The 15382-nt window shown below is 40.3% G+C and overlaps 1 pseudogene; it reads right to left on the bottom strand.

The window, feature by feature from the left end:
• Positions 1-14936: 14936 nt before the first annotated feature.
• On the bottom strand, positions 14937-15053 carry LOC133384692 (5S ribosomal RNA; annotated as a pseudogene).
• Positions 15054-15382: the final 329 nt, after the last annotated feature.

Raw genomic sequence — 15382 nt, forward strand, 5'->3', positions numbered from 1 at the left:
ATTTGTTTTATAATCATAAGGATTTAAGCATAGGCTTGTAGGCCTATTAAGACCTGAGATTCAGGCTCAGAGAGCACCCTAAATTTCCATAGGCCTCGATCAGATCTGTAAGCAAAATCTGTTACAATGGCAGCAGTCACAGAGACCTTCTGTTTCTTTGCCAAGACCTGGCCGATGCTTGATTGACAGATAATTGATTACTCTATTGTTTGGAATCAAGGAGCATTTAAATTGTGAGAGAAGCTGTGATTGATGTAATAAGTAGGAATTGCCAATATTTGATTCTTGGGTAAAGTTATAATGCCACCTAGGGGGAAAATCTGTAATAATTATTAAATGTTTAATGAAGAGCAATCGTGAGATTTTATAATAATTTTAAAACAACTCAGTATTTATAATTTTATAAGTGTGTTTTCATTTAGAGAAAAGGTGGTGTTTTCATTAAGAAAAAGGGGTGGCCTGCCTCCTCTATATTTCTGAGGCTGAAAAGATACTAGTTAGCCAGAGTCACCCAGTTTTCTGTGTGGTTTCACAATGTAGCTCAGGGGTTTAAACAAAATCGTCTACGAGTTGTGTATTTTATAAGTAAGGAAATGGGATTTCTGAAAAAAGTATAAGGACATAAGAACCCCTATGGCAAAGGAATAGAACTGGGGGTGCTCACACATTCCCAAACACCCTGAGTTGAGGCAAACTTAACTCAGGGAACTTGTCCAAATATTTCCAGGTGTACCTGGGTCAGCCTGTCTGATCAGAAACAATGGCATATGGAATGTACCAAGTATGCTTGAAAGCATATTCACAATAGTAACTGTTCCAACTAGAACCAAAATTCATTAGTCTTGAAAAGACAGTAGGACAATGGAGACATTAATGTTATGGACAGACTCTTGAAATCACCACTGGAGTTAGCTAATACTTTCTGATTGGTTTGGAACGATTGTAGAGAGGAGGAACTGTGATGTTATGTGGGCAAGGACTCATGAGATTGGTGAAATCATTGTCAAATGCTGTAACTGTACTCTATAAAAGAGCTTGCACACAGTGCCTCAGTGCAATCCTTCCCAGAATTTCTGGGGGACTGACCCTGCACATGCTTGTACCAAATAAAAGGCCTACCTTTTTGCTTTAAGCCTGTGTCTTCCAATTTATTCAAGGGCCCCCAGGTAAAGATCCCAAGGAGAAAAATTCTCCAACAATTACTTTTATTTATTTATTATTTTATTTATACCCCGCCCTTCCTTCCAGTAGGAGCCCAGGGCGGTAAACAGAAACACTGTAAATACTTTAAAACATCATAAAAGACCTTAAAATACATTAAAACAAAACAATGTTAAAAACATTTTAAAAAAACTTTTAAAACATCTTTTAAAAAAAGGGTTAAAGATATTAAAAGACATTAAAAGCAATTCTAACACAGACGCAGACTGGGATAGGTCTCAACAGGCTTGTTGGAAGAGGAAAGTCTTCAAAAGGTGCCGAAAAGATAGCAGAGATGGCGCCTGCCTAATATTTAAGGGGAGGGGCTTCCACAGGGTAGGTGCCACCACACTAAAGGTCCATTTCCTATATTGTACAGAACGAACCTCCTGTTAAGATGGTATCTGCAGGAGGCCCTCACCTGCAGAGCGCAGTGATCGGCTGGGTATATAAGGGCTAAGACGGTCTTTTAGGTATCCTGATCCCCAGCTGTATAGGGCTTTGTACACCAGAACTAGAACCTTGAACCTTGAACTTGCAGAGCGCAGTGATCGGCTGGATATATAAGGCGTAAGAGAAAAAGCAATCAGTTACTTTAAGAGCAATTGTAATTGTAACAGTAATTACTACTTTTTGAGGTCATGTAACAGTAATTGTAATTTATTACTTTTTAAAAGTAATCTTCCAAGTTCTGTGCCAAAGTACCCCCAACCTTGCCATCTCAGTGCCATTGCCATTCTGCCCCCCTCCACGTGTGTCACTGCTGACCTATGCCATCAAATTATTGGAAGAGTCCTGGCTATATTTCTCTCTCTTGACCTTTAGGAGGAAATGTAAAGCACACAACAGAATTTACATTACTATTGCTTTCAATAGGTTTTCAAAGACCAAGGAAGGAAAGTGTAGTGAGTAATTTATGTTGTGATTTATATTGATACTGTAGTGTGCAGGTTCTGCAAAAGCAAGTGTGGTACAGTGATAAGACTGTTGGGCTTGGGCCTGGGAGACTTGGGTTCAAATCCTCATTCAGCCATGAAACTCACTGGATGACTTTTGAGCTAGTCACCTTCTCAGACTAAACTACCTCATAGGGTTATTCTGAGGATATATTGGGGAGGTGCGGGACCATGTATGCCACATTGAGCTCTTTGGAGGAAAGGTGAGATATAAAGGACGTAAGGTATTCAATAAAATTAAAGCTACGATCCTATGCACATTTACTTGAGAGTAAGATCCATTGAACAGTAAAAGTTACTTTTGAGTAAACCTGCTTGGGATTGTGTTGTTAAGATCAAGGAGATAACTATTACCCAAAGTTTCTATTATTTATTTATAACTATCATTTCTGAGCAATGTTAAGTTATTTTATTATTGCAGTTGTGACTGCAACTATTATTAATTACATGCCACAGGGGTTTGGAGCAAGTTTAAAGCAGACTTTTTGGGGGAATGGTACATATCGAGAGTACACAGTATATGAACAGGGAGGATGAAGATGCAATTTTTACAGAAACTCTTAAAGAAGCTGAGCAACAAAGTGCTCATCCAAACATTCTAACCTGGACAGCTTTCAATGCAGCATTGCAAGAAGTTCCTAAGCAAATAACACGTGTATGTGTTCTGCCCATCATACCTTTTGCCCCAACATATCTTGCACCATCTTGCACCAACAGCAACTAATAATGTCTCAACACTGTCTTCATGATTGATTTGTTTTACAGCCTGGTAAACTGCACATATGCATGGCATTACTTTGTGCAAATGGAACTTACATTGATGGATCTGGTACAGAGCTTGGAAAAGTTACTTGTTTGAACTATAACTCCCATCAACCCCAGCCAGCATGGCCACTGGATTGGGCCCAGGGCTGGCTCCAGGAGAATTTGTTCCTCAGTTCTTAATTTTTCTTTTAGCCATTTAGCATTGACTGGATATAGTTGAGGTGAGCTACTATTATGCAGGCCTCAACTATCATAGAGCTGGAATAATATCTAGGGGGAAAAGATGAGGTTATTGCTTCCTGGTTTCTACAAAGAGTAGTATAGGGGCTGTAAATGATTTATTGGCCCTAGGTTCAGATTTCACACTGAATTGAAACACTAAGAGTACAACTAAATGAGATGGTGAGACATCCATAATTGGATCTCCTACTTTTTTTTAAGGTTAATATAGTCATGGAGGGGCATTCAGATTGGTACTATGGCATGGTGATAGAGAATTAACCCTTTTTCTTGCACTACTTCCCCAATTCAAATAATCACAAAGCTGCTATTTGTCCCACAGAGAGAATATACTGGTCCTTAAGAATATCTATATGTAGTTTTTTGTGTTCTACTTCTGCAGCAGACTACAAGTCCCAATATAGCGGTATGTGCAGCTGAAGTTCTATGCACATAGCCCAGATAAAATAATCCATGATAGGACAAATCCCCTCCCCCTTTCCACTTCTGAAATACCTTGTTGTCCCTACTACCAATTTCTTGATAGGGTTATGCAAGCTTATTCCTGGGAGCTAATTTGGGAAAGAAATCCCACAACCAAGACCTATTTGTGTGCATAGTTCTTTATCCAGCTAGAGAGAAGCAAATGGTACCTTGCTTCTGCCAATGTATGCCCCCTCCCTCTGGTGACTGAAAAGTTCAGGCTGACTGAACGTTTCAAGTTTTTATTATACAAAATATATACAAGGTATGTTGAAATGTCTACTGGTGAAAAGCTAAATCAGCTTTCAAAAAGCACTTTCATGGAACTCTGTATCATGTTGTGGATTCAAATAGCACTCTATATCGGGAATGTGATGTGTCAAAATCTGACCCAACTCATTCACACCTGTACAGATGCTGAATAGAACAATATTACAGACCATATATGTGCTCTAGTGCAAAGGTCCAGAGGTGTGCATATAAGCTTGTGCATTCATGAAAAAAATCCCTGTGATTAATATAATTACCATCTGGTATAGCAAGTATTTTTTTAAAAAAAGGTAAGTGTGCTTAAGTGCCATTGAGGTCTATGATAATAAATCATTTTAACTGTGCAGAATATAAGAAGGGTGCTGCCTGATCAGGCCAAAGGTGTATCTAGTCCAGCATTCTGCTCTTACAGTGGCCTACGAGAATCTGACAAAAGCAGAACGTGAGCACAATAGCCTTCTGCCACTTGGGATCCCCGGATTCTCTTATCCAGAGACATGCTGCCTCCATGACTGGAGGTATTATAGCCATCATGACTACTAGCCATTCATATCCTTGTCCTCCATGAAGCTAGGTCTTATTGGCTTCAAATGGACTGAATGACCTAAAGATTATCAGAGGTATGGGGGGGGGGATTGAAGACATCTGAAGAAGAACATGTGGATACTGAGAGCAGATGATAGTATTCTTCAAACACCTGAAGGGCTGTCACACAGCAGAGGGCAAAGACTTGTTTTTGCTGCTCCAGTAGGCAAGACAAGATCTAATAGGCTTAAGCTGTAGGAGGGTAGATTTTGAATGAACATTAGGAGAAATCAGCTAACAACAGTGAGAGTGGTTCGACAATGAAGCCTATTACCTATTTATTAATTTATTTGACAGGATTTATATAACACTTAGTCATAAAACTTCTAAGCAGTTTATATAAAATATTCATTAAAAATACGCATAAATCAGACGTTGAAAACTAGACCTATTTTTTTCAGAATATAAGTAAAATCAGCAGTTTTTTAAAATATATATAATAATATATTTTACATGCCAAAAAAATGTCAAAAGACATGTATAGGATTGTGGTGTAAGAGCATGAAACAGCAGATGAGACACAAATCATTTATTCCTCACAGGCCTGAGGAGTAAATGCTTTTTCCCCTCCTGGTCTTCTCTTGGAATTTATTATGTGCCCTCAAGGTGATTACGTTCCTTGACATTTTAGCTGTGAACTGGAAAAAGACCAATGGATACTTTAGCCTGAAAAAGTTGCTTCTGCACATATTCCCTTCCTGGATTGAAACCATGGACACAGGCTGGAAGCTGATATGCAACTGCATTGCAGTAATCCTCTAGATGTGATACAGCTTCCATTTATGCTGACAAGAAAGGGCACTGCCTAGCATCCAATGAGGAACAAGTTGTGATAATTGAACAGAGGCAGCTGCAGGGGTTCGTGTATTGGGTCTTGCACTCTAGGAGCCTGGTGGTCAGCTTGGATCACTATCACCACTTCCCTCCTACCCAGGCCTTTCCCCCCACTTCTGGAATTTGCTTTAGTCCAGGAACTGGGAGCTAGTGGCCTTCCAGCTGTTATTGCACTCCAGGTCCATTTGGCCCCAACCAGCATAGCCAATAGTCAAGAATGGTGACAGTTGTACTCTTCAGTCCCCTCTGATAGGGGATGGTGGGCTCTTCCTCACAGAGGCTAGACAGCCATATATTGTACATGCTCCTAGCTTGTAGTCCATGAATTCTAACTGTTTAATTTTGCCTGAAGAGGGGTTTTTCTAAAAGTAGTAACACTTGTTGAGTATTTTCCATTTCCCTTACTGCTAAAATATTGTAGCCAAATGTCTCAAATTGCCCAAAGGTTACAGAGTGGCATCATATGGTTCTGGCATTTGCACATAAAGGAGATATAAAAACAATGAAAACATATTTGGCACACCAAAATTCCAGGTTGACCCAAAACACAGCATTTGGTACTCATACTAAGAGCTCTTTTGTGCACATGTAGTTTTAGGGCAAAAGCTATATTAAAAATAAAATATAGAATCATAGAATCATAGAGTTGGAAGGGGCCTTGTAGGCCATCGAGTCCAACCCCCTGCTCACAGCAGGAAATCCACAGCTAGAGCATCTCCCGCAGACAGCCGTCTAGCCTCTGCTTGAAGTCATCCAGCAAAGGGGATCCCACCACCTCCCTAGGCAGTCGGTTCCATTGCCGAACCGCCCTTATATATCCTGCCTTGATGTTATCATGGGATGTTTCTCTGCTGCCTAAAGATCCTCACTTATAAGATCATTGAGATGTAAGAGAAAGGAACAGGGGAAGTTGCCTTATACGAAGCCAGACCATTGGTCCATCTAGCTGAGTGTTGTCTATACTGGCTGGCAGCGGCTCTCTGGGATTTCAAGCAAAGGACATTTCACAGCCCTACCTGGAGATGCCGGGGATTGACCCTGAGACTTCTGCATGAAAAACAGATGCTCTACCACTGAGCTATGGCAATTATAAATAATAAAGAAGTCTAACAATTATAATTTCATTTATATCTCACATTTCCCTCAAGGTAGCACACATGGTTCTCCCTCTCCCCTTGTTATCTTCACAACAACCCCCTGAGATAGTTTAGTCTGAGGCAATAACTGCCCAAGGTCACCCAGTCAACTTCGTGCATGAGTGGAGCTTGAATGATAGTCTCCCACGTCCTAGTCCAATACTCCAACTCAGAGGTCGGCAATCTTTTGGGCCCATGGACACATGTGCAAACCAGACAGATTGTTGCAGGCACCACAGCACAATGCAACCTGTTCTGTTGACTGTAATAGAATGCTTGTTTCAAGCCTAATTTCAGCAGCGGGAGGAGTAGGGAGGGGGACCTGCAAGCACCAGGCACATGGGCACCAGCTGGTGCCACATTGGTGACCCATGCTCTAACTACTGCACAACTGACTCTTTCACTTGAAAAGCAGTGAGGAAGTTGTGGTACTTTTTCTCCAGGCTTCAAGATATTTGATGATTTTGATGGATGATTTGTTCTCTGTCCCCCTCTCTGGCAAATTAATGGATGAATTGAGCAACCTTGTTCATGAAACTATGGAAAAGGACAGAAGTAAAGAAATTATAATTATAATTATAATTATCTCCCTTCTTCAAACGCAATGCCATGAAGTTCTGCTGGGAATTCTTCTTAAATGAGAGACATGCCTCTTTCTTACCCTTTCTCACCCTATTAGCCAAATTCTTGTTGGCCTCATCAATTTCTCATCAGCATAGGTCATTTCCTGGAGAACCACAGCCAATCCTATCCATCCCTAGGGCACTGGCCACTCAAAAGTGACATGGACTTTGGGCTGCTTCTTCCAGTTCAGGAGATGGACTTTATACCATCAGCAGCAATACCAGAAATTGTTTTTCTTCTTCACCATCTCTGAGGTGTTTCTTCTTCTTTTTTATGTGGTCATCCTTGGCACATCTCTTTTTAAAGAGGTTCTGAAGCTTTTGCAATCTAGGACAGAGTGAGGAGAAAGTGAGAAAATGAGGTTGTAGGGTCTTCACCCTTTAAATTGAAGCATCCCCTGTCTTAGGCTTGACCAAAATTTGCTGTCATGAGCAACTTATAGAGAGTGCAGCAAGACCTTCCAAAACTTGGAGATGGCTTTGTTCTGAATTTGCCCTCAAAAGAAAGTGCAAGACTTTGAAGCATTAATTGTGGTCCTGAGGATAATCTTTTGAAATTTGAAATACAGAAAACACTAAGAAATTCTACTTACATTTTAAAAGATGTAATGATTTTCTGTATCACTTTCCCTTCCTCTCTAAGTAAAAGTACACCTCTCTAGCTAATGCTATAACTCTGTAACTGAAACACACACAAAAACTAGTAGGTAACTCCGACTTCCGGGAAGGGTGACTTCGCTTGTGCCTGCTTTTGAGACGGGCTCCCGCCTCAGAAGAAGCTTTTTCAGATATAAATCAGTCAGAACATTTTTTTTTTTGACTGATGAAATTTCTCCCGGGCAGGGAGAAACATAGAGATCAACCTCAAAAGCCTGTTTTTGTTGGGAGGACTGGATTTCATTAATTTATGAGAAAAGGTCCAGCCAGCAATGCCGGACGGACTTCCGAACAAGCTCTATCTGATTAATGCAACACGTTTATCTTTTCTTCAAAGAGAAAACGGACTAACAGGCAAGCACCCTTCTTTCTATCTTTTTTTTTTTACTTGGTTTAAATTGTTGCAGCAAAAAGAGATTTGTCAAATGAATCAGTTTTAAAGAACTTCTGGGTGAGCTATAACTCTTCTCTGTTATTCACGAAATTAACAGCTTATCTCTGCTTCTATTGCAAAAAGCTGTCCTGGAAGTGCATTCTAAAGATATAAACAGAAGAGGGATCTCTATTCCGAGGAGAAAAAAATAAAAAATATGAACTTTGGAACATTATATTGTCTGGGACTATTCTCTTTTTGCTCTATTTTATTTTGACGAATCTGCTTCTTCACGACGCCACTAACTGTTTTGATGCTGGGAACTAAATTTGTTTTGTATTCTTGAACATAGAGAGATAAGGCAGGCTGCTCTGTTTATACTGTGATGTCATCAAGCCTGGAATATTAACCCAATTGTTGCTGAAATAAGAAGTGGTTCTTCTTTATTTTTGTTTTGTTTTGTTTTCGTGGTTTTAAAAATGGCAATCAAGAAAGTGGCTGAGAATCTGGAAGTAATTATGTTTCAGAAAATAATGGATGAGATTGAGATAACAAAACAAACCCTGCGACAGGGCAGTAAGGAGTTGAAAATTGAACTGAGCAAAATGAGGCAGGAGCTTAAAGAAATAGGGGATCCTGTGAGAGAGGAGAATGAGATCAGAGATGAGAAAAGAAAAAATAAAGGGAAGATACAAGCCCTGGAGATTGGAACAAATGTGGAATTGGAAAAAGATCTGGAGTTTATGGATACTAGAAATAAAATCTACTGTTTGGAATTTAACGTTATCTCTGAAGAAATTAATGAAGATATTAGAGATAAAGTTATCAATGGCTTGGATAATTTTCTGGACTGGAATGACGTGATGGAGCTTGATATAGAGAAAATCTATGGAATTAACTGCAGCCATGTGACAATGGAAAAACTCTCAAGAGATGAGCCAGTGCATTTTGTAAAAAAGAACAGAGATATGACTTTACAACAATATTTCAGCAACTTATTCAGAATCGATGGCAAGAAAATATTTGGGATAGAGGAAATTCCCATCAGACTCTTATTATATGACTATGGCTATGACAGCAAGATTATTATGGAATACTGATAATGGAAGATTGGACACTGAAATTACTGGACTTAACAGGACTATTGAAGATGGAAGATGGAATTAATATGGATAATGGAATAATGGCTATTGAAATTATTGGACCTAACAGATTTTGATGGGATGGATTAATCGATATGTTTATTTGGACTATGGTTATGACAATAAGATTATTATTATTATTGAGATGGATTAATCGACATGTTTATTTGGAGAAAAATTGATAGATATATTTCTTAAAGAATTGAAACCTCTCTTTGACTTTTTGTGGAAAGAATAAAGTAATGTTTATGAGATTTGATGATTAATTAAGATAACTACTGGAGGAAAGTGATTTTATAATATAATTTAAGAGACAGGATTGTTATATATTGTAGACCTATAACTGATCTGCGACAAATGGGAAGTCAACATTTTATTTTTTTGTTTAATCATTTTTGTTTTGTTTTGTTTTTTGTCTTTGAATGTTTTATGATTTTGTTTTGTTTGTTTTATGAAAATTTGAATAAAAATTATTGTAAAAAAAAAAAAAACTAGTAGGTAACTCCTTAACTTGCTCTGTAACTCCCACCCCCATCTCTCCGACTCCACTCAAAGACATGCTCTTACCAAGACCTCTGGGAAGTCATCCAGCAGGGGAGACGTGCCACAATGGGGGACATGTCACCATTACTTAGCAACCTTGCTCAGCAACAAGCATTTTTCCTCTTAATATTAGGTTTTTTTATAGCTTTCAGTTGATTTATTTATTTTTATTTACTTAAAAATATTCTGGACAGCCCCTCATCCAGTGGATTCCAGGGCACTGGCTGATCATAAAATACAATATAAAAAAAAGATAATGTCCTTGAAACAAAAATAAGAATGAGAAGCAACAAAAATACAAAACCATTTAAGCAGAACAGAGGCCATACAATCCATGGGCAAATTAAAAATTGTAGCAGTAAATTGTCATGTATTCTTTATATGCTTTTCCACATGAGCATTTTGGGCTTTCTCAGTTACTGAAACACTGGAATCAAATATCTCAAATTGCCCAAAGGTTACAGAGTGGCATTATCTGGTTTTGGCATATGCACATAAAGTAGATATAAAAACAATTTAAAAAGATTTGGCACACCAACATTCCATGTAGATCTCTTTGGCACCCGCACTATCTGGGCTCCCTACATTAAGCAGGGGGTTGGACAAAATGGACTTCAAGGACACCTACATCACTATGGTTCTCTTTGTGTCCTAACATGTATAAAACAGTGATATACATTATTTAAAAAACAAAGGTAGCCGGATTAGCCATAAGGGGAAAGAAAACCAAAATCCATATTAGGGCAATACTTTAATTAGGCCAGCCAAAATGTCACACAATATAGTGTGCATGTTTTAGAGCTCTCCATAACTCTTCATCAGGCTAGATGGTAAACAAAGTAGGGGTGAAGAGGAAAAAAGTTGACTATTGTTGAAGCACTGGAGTCTGCATTTGGTCACAGACTAATGAGGCTCCACTAGGCAGCTTTGCAGGTTTCAGGTTGCACCTAGGACTGCTAGGATAAAGAAACATGCAGTGGTTGATTTTTCATTCTTGACAGTATAAAATCCAGCATTTACTCATGTCTATCTCCTTAGGCAAAGCATACAGGTTTCGTTAAAGAGAAACTAGGCATATGCATTATACTCACCAGAAGAGGTCGGCATAAACTCAGTAATGTTAACTTCTTTCATAGCAAAGTTAATGTTTTCTGTTAAAAAGAGAGACACAGACACAGTCAAACATCTTTTTCATTCTTAACAGTCATGATAGCCCAGTTTCTGTAATTTAGACTGTTGGTTTTTGTTATCAAAACCTTTGCTTCTTTGTGGTTTAAAGGATGTGAAAAATATTTTAAAACTTGAATAATGGAATACTTTGCCACTAAAGTGTGACACATTTGCAGCTAAACGTGCTAAATTGTGACACATTTCCATCACCTGCACTTCAGCCTCTGATAAACATAGGTACAATTTCTCACTGAAGAATGTTATGTTAGCATAAACATAGGTCATCTTCAGGACACACAGCAACCAATATTGTACATCAGGCATCTAGCCCCGTACACTGAACAGCTTATGACCAAAGCCACAAAATTGCTATCTCAGGAGCCAATCCTCATTTTTCTACTGTATTATCATAAGTCTTTCTTTCTTTCTTTCTTTCTTTCTTTCTTTCTTTCTTTCTTTCTTTCTTTCTTTCTTTCTTTCTTTTATCCCTCCTTTTCTCCAAGAAGTTCAAGGTGGCGTACATGGTTGTCATCCGTCTCCATTTTATACTTACAGCAATCCTGGGGGGTAGGTTAGGCTGAGAGATGGTGACTGGTCTAAAGCTATCCAGCAAGCTTCATGGCTGAGTGGAGATCTGAACCCTGGTCTCCCAGGTCCTAGTCCAGCCTTTCCCAACCAGTGTGCCTCCAGATGTTGTTGGACCACAACTCCCATCAGCCTCAGACAGCATTGCCAATGGTCAGGAAAGATGGGAGTTGTAGTCCAGCAACATCTGGAGGCACACTGGTTGGGAAAGGCTGTCCTAGACTAACCACTACACCACACTGGCTCATCAGTTGTCATCATAAGATGCTTATGTTTATTATAATAACTAGAAAGACAACAGCAAATTCATTCCTTCTTGCTTCCTGCTGAACTGCTTCCTCAGCGCAGGCAACAGAGATTCCATCAGAAAGCTGGGAGAGGAAAGCAATAGACAGTTGCCTGTTTTCACAGATTGCATTGAACACATGGAGTGGGGAAAGCAGGATCACATGGAAAATCCCACTACTTTCTCCAAACATCCAATCTAAGGAATAAAAAGGACTTGTTTTTAGGGAAATTGTGGCATTTCATACAAGAAGGAGACCCTCAAATGCTACATCTTCCTAGAAACAGGAGTAAGGAAAAGGTTCCCTCCTTTATGTGCCATTATGACATCAGCAGCTGGCAGACCAATGGCTTCCCTCTGTCCCATTCCCTGTAACAGCTGTGACTTAACTCATATTAAAGCAGTGGTGGGGATCCTTAGGCCCACGGGCCAAATGTGGCCCTCCAGGTTCTCTGTCTGGTCCTTAGGACACCCCCCAGGCTGTACCTCTCACCCTTCCCTGCATCAAACCCATCTTGGATGCTTTTGCCTGGCTGGACCATATTCTGGAACTGTGATAATATCTGTTGTTGGCCTGAATGGAAAGATGGATGTGGAGTGTGTTGTGTAGAACCTCTCACTTTTGCATGGCCAGAATGTAACCCACCATACAAAGGCAAGAGCCACATCTGTTGCTCTACTCACTTTTGCCTTTGGCCCCACCCATGCGGGCCCTGCAAGACTGTCCATGAAAGAATGTGGCCTTTGGGCTGAAAAGGGTTCCATGCCCCAGTATTAAAGGAAAAGAGACTGTAAAAGCTGTTCTTGTTAAATTTGGCTGGTATTCAGTTTTAAAACACAGCAACTATAAAGGAAGCAAATACCAAAGGAAAGAAACCTGGAACAAATGAAAGGAAATGTAGGGCAGACACACTACTCAGCTCTGCTCCTCTCCTCCCCGTTAGACCTTCTCCTGCAAGGAGTAGGAAGACGGCCTGCTGAGGTGAGCTGCACAGGAACAGTGGGGAGTGGCCAGGGCAGTGCCTCCACAACCATCCTGCTCTCCCGCTGCTTCCCTCCTCGTTGCCTTCTGTTGCTGAGGCTGTTGCTGAGGTGGGAGGGACAGCAATAGCAATGAAGGACGGTAGATAAGGAGCTACCCCGGGCTGTCCTGCCTGTTCCTCTGTGGCTTGCTTGAACCGCCTCACTCTCCCACTTAGCTTGCTCACTCACCTCATGCTGGTTAGGTTAAAAGATAGAGACTGGCCTAAAGTGACCCAGTGAACTTCATGGCTGAGCCACTCATACCCGCATGCCCCTGCCTGTTGATGTTGACATCATCCGCTGGTCTGCCATCCTCACTTGCTTCACACCCGCCATGCACCCACCGCCCCCCCACCCCCATGGAATGCTGCCGCCACGCTGTGTGACAGAGTGATGGCTTATAAAAATATTATATGGATATGGATAGATAGATATATAAGTTACATCAGAACACTTCCCTCCGCGTTCGCTGCGGCCAAAATGGTGATCTCTCCAACTCAATCACCACATCAGAAGGGGTCAGACAAGGCTGTGTGTTGGCCCCGCTCCTTTTTAATCTTTTCCTTAATGATTTGGCCTCCAATTGTCTCTCTGCTGATCTTCACCTGCCTAAAATTAAAGGAAGTAGTTGTCCCATATTGCTTTATGCTGATGATGCAGCCTTGCTCTCCTTTTCTAAAGTTGGCCTAAAACGTTTGATTAGAATTTTTATGAAATATTGTTCAGAGAATGCATTAACAATCAATTTCTCAAAAACTAAAATTCTAGTCTTTGCAAAATCATCATTAACTTCCAAATGGAAAATCAATGGCCATGCTATTGAGCAAGTTAGAGCATATAAATATTTAGGTATTTTATTCCATTCCTCCCTTTCCTGGGTGCCTCACATCCGTGCGGCTGTAGCGACGGCCCGAACAGCGGTGAAGAGCATTGTCCACTATTATTATAATAACGGGGGGCAATACATCCCGGCAGCCTTACAGGTGTTCAGAGCTAAAATATTACCCCAACTTTTGTATGGTGTCCAGATTTGGATACATGATTTCAACCCTAAAGTGGAGTCAGTGCTATCTATCTTCTTACGCCGAATTTTCGGAGTCCAAAATTGTGTTGCTAACGCTGCCTTAAGAATGGAAGCGGGATCATACTCAGTCGAATGCTTAGCATGGTTACTTGCTTTTAATTTTTGGACCAAAATCACTTATGCATGCCCACCAGGTTATCTTTCATTTCTTGGGGAAGAAGGGCACCTATCCACTTGGATGAAATGCTTTTTGGACAAACTACCCTATTTAGGCCTTTCAATAGAATTCCTTTCTTCTATAGAGTTTAGTAAGGCCAGACAGATCATTAAGGATAGGCTTAAGGATATTGACAGACAATCTACAACACAGGCGGCAGCTAAAGTATGTTTCCCCTCCCAGCATAATCTCGGTTTTCACTTTCCAAAGCACGCCCCATACCTAGATGTCCTAACGAATCCTAAATTTCAACTAGCCTTTACTAAGGCTTGTTTCAATTGCCTAGAGTCTGCGCTCTTGGAGAGCAGATTCAAGGGCATGCCCTTAGCCCAACTTTTCTGTATATGCAGAAAAGGACACCTAGAAACACTTCACCATGTCCTGTTTGCCTGTCCACTTTATATCGAGGAAAGGGACTTATATATTGCACCCCTTATACAAAAACAATCCAACAGATCTTCAGAACAGTGGATAACATGGCTTCTATCTGGCAAAAATAGCCCCCATTTGATTCCAGTTGCTAAGTTTTTTTATACAACACAACGCAAACGTATGTTATCTAACCCCACAATGTAATGCCTATTACTTTTTTAACCTGAATGTAACTGTTTGCAATTTTATTTTCTTGATGGGTCATTGACCGTAATAAACGAAACCCCTTGTTGGATAGATAGAAATATACTGTAAGTTACCACAAGAACTTCAGTTTGGTAGGCAGGGTATGTTGTTATATGCCTTCAAGTCAATTATGACTTATGGCGACCCGATGAATCTTTTTTTGGATATATTCATAGGGTTTTCATGGTAAGAGGTATTCAGAGGTGGTTTACCATTGCCTTCCTCTAAGCCTACAGTACCCGGTATTCCCAGGCGGTCTCCCATCCAAGTACTAACCAGGCCTGATCCCGCTTAGCTTCCAAGATGAGACAAGATCGGGAATGTTCAGGGTAGTATATGTAGGCCAGGCAGGGTATAAATACCCCAAAATAAATAAATAAATATTAAATATGTGTTGCCCTACAAAGCTGTGGAATTTAAAATACAGAGCATCCGACAGCAGTTATAAAATTAGTAATACAGACTCCCCCAATGGGCTTCCTGCTGCTGACTGGAAATGTCAGCGCATCATGCAAGCCACCCAGGCTGCAGGCATTAAGGAATAGAACCAGTGACGGAATAGCATGATTTAGACATAGTCTTTCCAGAGCTGATATTTCCTTCAGCTCCACTACAAGCAAAAAGAAGGAAGGAGGTGGCACTAAAAGGGCAGGGCTTCAGCCATCATCAACAG

The sequence above is a fragment of the Rhineura floridana genome, chromosome 4, assembly GCF_030035675.1.
Source record: "Rhineura floridana isolate rRhiFlo1 chromosome 4, rRhiFlo1.hap2, whole genome shotgun sequence".
NCBI classification, from domain to species: Eukaryota; Metazoa; Chordata; class Lepidosauria; order Squamata; family Rhineuridae; genus Rhineura; species Rhineura floridana.